This window comes from Alexandromys fortis, unplaced genomic scaffold, assembly GCF_014885135.2.
Source record: "Alexandromys fortis isolate MF-2015 unplaced genomic scaffold, M_Fortis_MF-2015_v1.1 scaffold_31, whole genome shotgun sequence".
Taxonomy (NCBI): domain Eukaryota; kingdom Metazoa; phylum Chordata; class Mammalia; order Rodentia; family Cricetidae; genus Alexandromys; species Alexandromys fortis.
The window spans coordinates 9,197,693-9,206,267 of NW_026067974.1; the positions used below are offsets into that span (position 1 = coordinate 9,197,693).

Below are 8,575 nucleotides of genomic sequence, written 5' to 3' on the forward strand. Positions count from 1 at the left end.
TGTCCCCCCAAACACACACACACACACATTAAAAAAATAAATCAAAGCCACAGAGAAACCCTGTCTCGAAAAACCAAAAAAAAAATCTTTAAAAAGTTGAGCTAAGGGGACTGGAGAGATGGCTCTCAGTGGTTAAGAGCACTGGTTGCTCTTCAAGAAGTCCTGAGTTCAATTCCCAGCAAGCACATGGTGGCTTACAACCATCTATAATAAAATCTGGTGCCCTCTTCTAGCCTGGAATAAATAAATATATCTTAAAAAAAAAAAAAAAAAACAAGTTGAGCCAAAGTCCAGTCCTCTGAAGAGCAGGGATCATTCTTAACCACTGAGCCAAACCTTCAGTCTCCTAAACCTTAGTCACTAACTGAATTTTAATTTCAAGAAAAAAAATTAATTTTTTTTAAATTTTTATTTCTTTTGATGGTGTTTTGCCTGCATGTATATCTGTATGAAGGTGTCAGATCTTCTGGAACCAAAGTTACAGACAGTTGTGAGCTGCCACGTGGGTGCTGGGAATTAAACCGGGGTCCTCTGGAAGAGCAGCCAGTGAGTACTCTTAATCGCTGAGCCAATCCGCCCCTCAAGAAAAATTTAATACGAAAACTTTTCTTATATATTACACTAGTTACATACTATATCAGCACACTGAAGCCATGAGGGTTTCCTCGAGACTAAACTATGATATTAAAAAAAAAAAAAAAAAAAAAAAACTCATAAAATAGGGGCTGGAGAGAAGACTCAGTGGTTAAGGCCACTGGCTGTTCTTCCAGAGGATGGTGTTTAGTTCCCAGCACCCACACAGCAACTCACAACCGACTGTAACTCCCCCAATCCTAAGAGATCCAAACCCTCTTCTGGTCTGTCTACTCTGCATGTAAATGGGACACGTACATGCAGGCAAAACACCTATATACAATAAAAAAAAATTTTTTTAGTTTAGACTTTTCTTTTCTCAAGGAAACATTTGAAATGTAAAAACCACTATGGCTTATGACTTACCATCAATATTAATATCAATCTATCTTATTTGTGTTAGATTTAAAGGTGGGGAGGGTTCGGGATTAGCTCAATTGTAGAGCACTTGCCTAGAAGCACAGGGTCCTGAGTTCAGTCATCAGATTCGGGGGATGGTTACTCCTTATCCTTGATCAACAGCCTGAAAATATTAAATGGAAAGTTCCAAAAACTATTTGTTTTGTGATACTACGGCCTTATATTTGACAAGCACTCTACCATTTAGATAAATCCTGAGTCTGAACAATTCTTAAATCTTAAATTGTACACCTAAGGGCCTGAAGAGATGGCTCAGAGGTTAAGAGCACTGGCTGCTCTTCCAGAGGTCCTGAGTTCAATTCCCAGCAATCACATGGTGGCTCACAACAATCGATAATGAGATCTGGTGCCTTCTTCTGGCCTGCAGGCATACATGCAGGCAGAATACTGTGTACATAATAGATAGATAGATAGATAAAATAGGCAGATAAATAAAAGGTACACTTAAGGTAGGTAGTGTCTGATGTCTCTAATCAGAGACATCACAGTACTTGAGCAAATAAGGCAGAAGGTACAAAAGTTATAGACCAATTTGGGCTCTATATACAGAGACTTCAAGGCTAGCCTGAACAACACAGCCAGACTGCCTTTCTTTTAAAAAAAAAAAAAAAAAAGTGCCGGTGGTACACTCCTTTAATCCCAGCACTCTGGAGGCGAATCTCAGTGAGTTTGCCAACCTGGTCTACAGAGTGAGTTGCAGGAAAGCTAGGGCAAAGAAAATCTGTCTCAAAAAAAACAAAAACAAAAACAAAAAGAGGGGCTGGAGAGATGGCTCAGCGGTTAAGAGCATTGCCTGCTCTTCCAAAGGTCCTGAGTTCAATTCCCAGCAACCATATGGTGGCTCACAACCATCTGTAAAGAGGTCTGGCGCCCTCTTCTGGCCTTCAGGCATACAGACAGAATATTGTATACATAATTAATAAATAAATAAATATTAAAAAAAAAAAAAAAAAGAGTTTGGTTCCCAGCACCCACAACTGTCCCTCCAGGGTTTTTGTTTTGTTTTTTAAAAAAGAATACCCTGTTTCACAGAAAAGTCTGTCAGCTATTCTAGGCCTGTAGGCTGAAGATGGATGCCCCAATGTTACAGAGGAACCCTGAATGACTGACTGTCCAGGCAGCCAGCTGTTTCTGTCATTTCTCACATTTTTTACAAGTCAACTGTTTGCACTTCCTGCTTATTTAGGTAATATTATTGCCTTCTCAGGTCTCTGAGGGAACAGAAGACTAGATAGTTATAATTACAGTTTTCCTTAGTTACGATAAAAGATGAATTAGCTATAAAACTTTAGGCTCATAAAGATAGGATAGATGATAGAATATTTAATTTTGCCAAATACAAATGGACTAGATATTGTAACTGTAATTCTTACTTGATAACTGCTTTGTTATAAGTAATTTTACTATGTTAAAGTAAAAACCTTTCTTTTTGATTAGACAGAACAGGAGAAATGCTGTGGGATCCTGCATACTGTGATTATGTGTTGCTCTCATTGGTTGATAGAGCCAGGCAGGAAATTCAAGCAGAGATACAAGTGTTCTTGGCCGGGGTCAGGAGACACCATCCAGCCACCCAAGAAACAACACGTCAGCAGATCAGTAAAAGCCACATGTCACATGGCAATACATTGATTAATAGAAATGAGTTAATTTAAATTGTAAGAGCTAGTTAATAATAAGCCTGAACCATCAGCTAAGCATTTATAAGTAATAATAAGCCTCTGAGTGGTTATTTGAGAACTGCCAGCTGGAGAAAAAACTTGAGTAATGGGATTAAAGGCATGCCCTATCACTGCCTGACTAAAAGTAAAATCTTTACAAAGCACTCTTTTAAATTCAGACTCTGAAAGACCTTTCATTGATCCCCTACATAAACCTTCATTTTACAGATTAAAAAAAAAAAATAGAAAGTGAAGTTAAGCATATGATGAAGAATACATGGCTTAATTTTAGATGCCACCTTTTAATTATTTCTAAAATTCTTTATATAGTCCTAAAATTGCATCTAAATTTAAACAGATACCTAAAATTTTGGTCTACAGAAAATTGTTATCTATTAGAACAAAAACTAAAAACATGCTTTAAGCCGGGAGGTGGTGGTGCACGCCTTTAATCCCAGTACTCGGGAGGCAGAGGCAGGCGGATCTCTGTGAGACCAGCCTGGTCTACAGAGCTAGTTCCAGGATAGGCTCCAAAGCCACAGAGAAACCCTGTCTCGAAAAACAAAACAAAACAAAAAAAAATAGACAAGAAAAGAACCCAAAAAGAGACAAACACAAATAAACTCAACCAATCTTTTGACAAGGGGACAGCAATGTATAGAGAAAGGGCAGTCTCCTCAACAGATCACTGAACTAAACGTCCACATACAATAAAGCAAACGTTTATATCCTCCATAACAACTTAAATTGGACCATACATAGAAAGAAAAGTTAAAATTATGAAACTCCCAGAATGAAACAGACAAAAACCAAGATGACTTAAGTGTGGTGATGACTTTTTATCTATAACAACAAAGGCATGAATCCATGAAATAAATGACTGATAAGCTAAACTTAACTAAAATTAAGCAACTGCTTTGCAAAAGACACTAAAAATGGAACGTTAGCAGAAGACCTATCTGACAAGAGTATTATCTAAAATATACAAGGAACTCTAAAAACTCAACAATAACAGAGCTTGAGAGAGTACACCTGTGATCCCTGCACACTGAGAGTCTGAGGAAAAAGATTCTGAATTTAAGGCCAGCCTTAACTATGTTGTGAGAATATCTGAAGGGAAAAAAAAAGCCAAAAAAAAAAAAAAAAACAAACAAACAAAAATGGAAGGGGACCAGCAAACTGCAAAAAGCCAAAAAAATTATGTATATATATATATATAGTACACTCCTGTAATCCCAGTACTTGAGACCAATGTGAGACCAATCTAAGTGAGATCCTATTCCTTATCATTACTATCAAAGAAAGAAAGAAACAAAGGATGATTCAAGCCTGTAGTTCCAGCTACTTAAAGGGTCAAAGTAGACACTGTGACACTGTAGCTCGGTGGTGGGGTTCCAATTAAATATGTGCAAGATACTGGGTCAGATCCCCAGCAAGACAGAGAGCTAAACCAAAGAAGAGATAGCAAATAAGCCTATGAAAAGAATATGCACACCATCCATCATCACAGAAATTCAAATGAAAACCAACACACTCATTATAATGTCCAAACTCCAGAACACCAAATTCTAGTAAGGCAGTAGAGCAATAGAATTTATTTGAATCCTGCCCTACTGACAAAACAGCCACTTTGGAGGTAGAAGTTGCTTACAAACTGAATAGCCTGGGCATAGTATCACATACCTCCAATTCTAGCACTAGTGAGGTACAAACAAGCAGGAGGATCAGGAATTCAAGATCATCCTTGGCTACATATTCAAGGCCAGTCTGAGTTACATTAGAATCTGCCTCAGAAAGAAGATGGATGAGACTTAATACTTTGTACCATATGATCTAGCAATTATACTCCTTGGTATTTATACAAAAGGTCTAAGAACTCTGTAGTTTGGGAGTCTGTCCTGGAACTAGCTCTTGTAGACCACTGTCCTCAAACTCACAGAGATCCGCCTGCCTCTACCTCCTGAGTGTTGGGATTAAAGGTGTGTGCCACCACCGCCCAGCTAAATATTTTATTTTTTTAACATTATTTTCAGGTGGCAGCATGCTAATATACACGTCACCTTCTACCTTTTGAGCTCAGGAGAGCTAACTCAAGTCATGAGGTTGGGGGTGTGGCCTTTATCCACTGAGCCTTCTTGCCAGCCTTGAAATCTTGGTATCTACAGCATCACGGAGACAACAATGGCAAATAAATTCAAACAACTTAGTTAATATGTTTCATTGTAATATAATACAGTTTATGCTAATTTTCACCGAAAGTCTATATGCCCTTAAGGTTGTGCCAGGAATGGCAGGACACACTTGTATTTGTAGCACTTGGCAAGTTGAAGCAGAAGGATCTCAACTTCAAGGCCAGTCTGAACTACACACAATGGGTCGACAGCAAGCCTGAGCTATGGAGGACCTGCATCATAAATAAACAAGCCTCTTTTTCACTCCCTTTTAATCGGATGGCTTATGCTCACATCTTGTACTGAGGTCCAAATGATGAAGATGCAGAATATTCCAGTTCCTTGGAATCAGTTCCCAGGACTCTTTCAGAAGTTCCAAGTTTTAACCAAGTTCAATGTGGCCTTCAGAAATGTTTTATTTGGAGATGAGAATGCATCTTGGTTCTAGAGCACCTGCCTAACATTCACAAAGCCCTAAGATCCAGCTTTAAATGGATTTATTCATTAATAAATAAATACTTTTAAAAAACATTTAAAGAAATGTTTTGTTTGAGCAGGTCTCTTTTGACTTTTTGTTTGCTTAAACTAGGGCTCAACCATGTAGTCTGGGTGGGCCTCAAATTTGTGACCTTATGCGTCACTAGCCTAAGTACTGAGAGTAGAGGTGTCTCTCCATATGTGGCTTTCCGAAGTGTTTTGTTGTTGTTGTTCTTGTTTTATTTGAATACATGTACTTTTAATTGTTTGACTTATCTTATTAGGCTGGGAATCTATTACCTGGAGCCTCGTGAATGCTGGGCAACCACTGAAGCACTTGACTGTATCTACAAACCTTAAACATGTTTTTATGAGATAGGCATTCTTTTTACTTTAACCTCTGTCCCAATATATTTTCCTAATCCCAACCCAATTTAGTCATTTTCTTTTTTTTTAATATTTTTTTATTTATTATGTATACGATACTGTCTGTGTGTATATGCCTGTAGGCCAGAAGAGGGCACCAGACCTCATTACAGATGGTTTTGTGGTTGCTGGGAACTGAACTCAGGACCTTTGGAAGAGCAGGCAATGCTCTTAATCACTGAGCCAACTCTCCAGCCCTAGTCATTTTCTTATTTGTCTGACTGCACAGTAACTCTGACCGAAGGCCCTAACACCTACATCTCTGTCCTAGAACTGAAGTCACACTCAAGTTCCTTTCCACTGAAAATGTCTTTATGAAATTCTCCATCACATTAATACATATGTTTTAGAGATAGTCATATTGCTTTTATTTTCAGTCTTCCCATCTTAAGGGCCACATAAGTTTTTAGAATAATGACATTAAATAAGCCTACTTCAAAGAGATGGTGGCTAGTGTTATACATATATACATAATTATATGAAAGAATATACATTACTAAAAGATAGACAAGAGCTTATAGTCAAGTGGAAAGAACCATTACTTTTTGTCAAGTTAACAATTTGTTCTGATAATGTATTTGGCAATATTCTTTTGTTAGCTTAAACACATGCACACTTCCATAAGCACACATTCAAATACACAAATATACTTCAACAATGTAATTTAGGTCCTTATATAGATAAGCCAACATGAAGCTGGTAAATCTGGAATTATGTACTAGAGCTTTGTATGAAGACACTTCAGCAGGGGTGATCCTTTCTCACACACTAAGGCTGAAAGCAGATATTAGACAGGATACACCTGGCACAAAATTTTCCAATGATCATTTCCTATGTGGCGTTACTCAAGCTGTCTATTAAGGATAAATTAAAAGACTCTTTACCTGTCAGGACCTGAGTTCAGGCACTCAAGAGTTTCGTATTTCTCTTGCAGAAGCTGATGACAATACTAATCCCTGAACTGTGTAGGGAGGTGCATTCCTTGCACTGGCTTAAGTGCTAGTGATTTCACCAACCCTTGAAGTGCAGAACAGTAAAAAAACAGTTTTCAGCAGTTTTCGCTTACTAGTTTCTCATTAAAAAAATATATTACAAAGTAAGATCTCAAATAGTTTCTTAAAATAAACCATGCCTAAAAGACAATGCCTTAGTGTCTAATAGTCTCTCAGGATTAATGCATATATCACAAGATGGCCTCTTCACCCATTAAAACTTTCTACCGCAGCAATTTCAGGGCTTCAAATACTTTTCTAGTTGGTTTTACCCTAAAGCATCAAAATTTAGCGGCTCCTGATATCTGAAACAAAATGTTGAATTTTTTGTTTGATTTTTGAGACAAGGTCTCACTGTGTAGCCCTGGCTGACCTGGAACTCAGAGACCCACCTGCCTCTGCCTGCAGTGCTGGGATGTCAATCTTGCATAAGGTAATAAGTATTCATGGGTACATGATGTGATCAGCTAAGTTAAAATGTTCCCTGTTACCAGTAGATAGATCTGAAAAGTACTGGGTTGAATTTATAACCACCAGTTTCTAAAGGAACAACATGCCATATTCACCTATAATATAAAAACCATAAAATGCTACTAGGTCCAAGAGCAAAATTAAATTGTATGTGACTGTGTGTATGTGTGTGTGTGTGAAGGTCAAATCTATTCCTGCTGCTTATACAATCCTTAAAATATCGAATCAAAAATTACCATTTTACAGGATAGGCTCCAAAGCTACTGAGAAACCCTGTCTTGAAAAACCAAAATATATAAATAAATGAAAATTACCCTTTTGCAAAATTACATGCTAAAAATCAAACAAGCTTCCCTGGGTTTCCCCTGATATTATAAGAGAAAAGGATTGGAAAATGTGTCTTAGATAGTTCTGAAGGAAAATTTTGTTGTTGGTTTTGTTTTTTGACATAGGGTTACTCTGTGTAGCCCTGGCTGTCCTGGAACTCACTCTACAGACCAAGCTAGCCCTGCCTGCCTCTGCCTCCTAAATGTTCCTAGTGCTGGGATTAAAGGCATGTGCCACCACCAACCCAGTGGAAAATATTTTAAGTATCTAAAAAATGGTAATGTTTTATCTAAATCTCTCTATAAATTCTCTTTCCTTAAATGTGCACTGCTTTCCTGACTCCGTGAGAGCAATAACTAAGGTTGCACAAAGTGTAGGCAGCTCATTGCCAATTCAGCACCATGCAGTTGTGCACACTCAGAACCTTTTAAATTCCTGAACCCTTTCCTGCAGTTTGGTAAGGAAGTGTCTGTTCTCAGTTTTTTTGTTTGTTAATTTGTTTGTTTTTGGGTTTTAGAGACAGGATCTCTCTGTGTAGCCAGCCCTAGCTGTTCTGGAACTTGCTCTGTAGAACAGGCTGACTTGGAACTCAGATATACATATGCCTTGTTTATTAAGTAAGCTAAAACTAGACCTGCCTAGATACCTCATTAAAATCCTACACTGACTTAAATTTCCTCTAACTGAAAGCTAGCCTTGATTTAACTGTCTCAAGTGTTTCCATTTTTCCAGAGAGGTGAAGAAATTGATCATTCTCTTATTTGACGGGCAATTTTTTAAAAAACTGGTTCTTGTTCAAGTCCATTTGAAGAATCTTTTTCTAAACTTAAAATGTAGCAGTTCAGTGCCGGGCGATGGTAGCGCACGCCTTTAATCCCAGCACTCGGGAGGCAGAGGCAGGCGGATCTCTGTGAGTTCGAGACCAGCCTGGTCTACAGAGCTAGTGCCAGGACAGGCTCCAAAGCCACAGAGAAACCCTGTCTTGAAAAACCAAAAA

At 38.1% G+C, this 8,575-nt stretch overlaps 1 protein-coding gene across 2 annotated transcripts in view; it reads right to left on the reverse strand.

Moving 5' to 3' along the window:
- The window catches only part of Npepps (aminopeptidase puromycin sensitive), an 83,678-nt gene that overhangs the window by 56,444 nt on the left and 18,659 nt on the right, over nucleotides 1-8,575 (reverse strand). Inside the window, exon 1 of one of the 2 annotated variants that reach the window (XM_050156673.1) lies at nucleotides 6,673-6,696. The exons of the other annotated variant lie outside the window; for it this stretch is intronic. The gene's annotated coding sequence lies outside the window, so the exon portion shown is untranslated. Of the gene's footprint in view, nucleotides 1-6,672; nucleotides 6,697-8,575 lie in introns of those variants that run through there. 2 annotated transcript variants of the gene reach the window in all.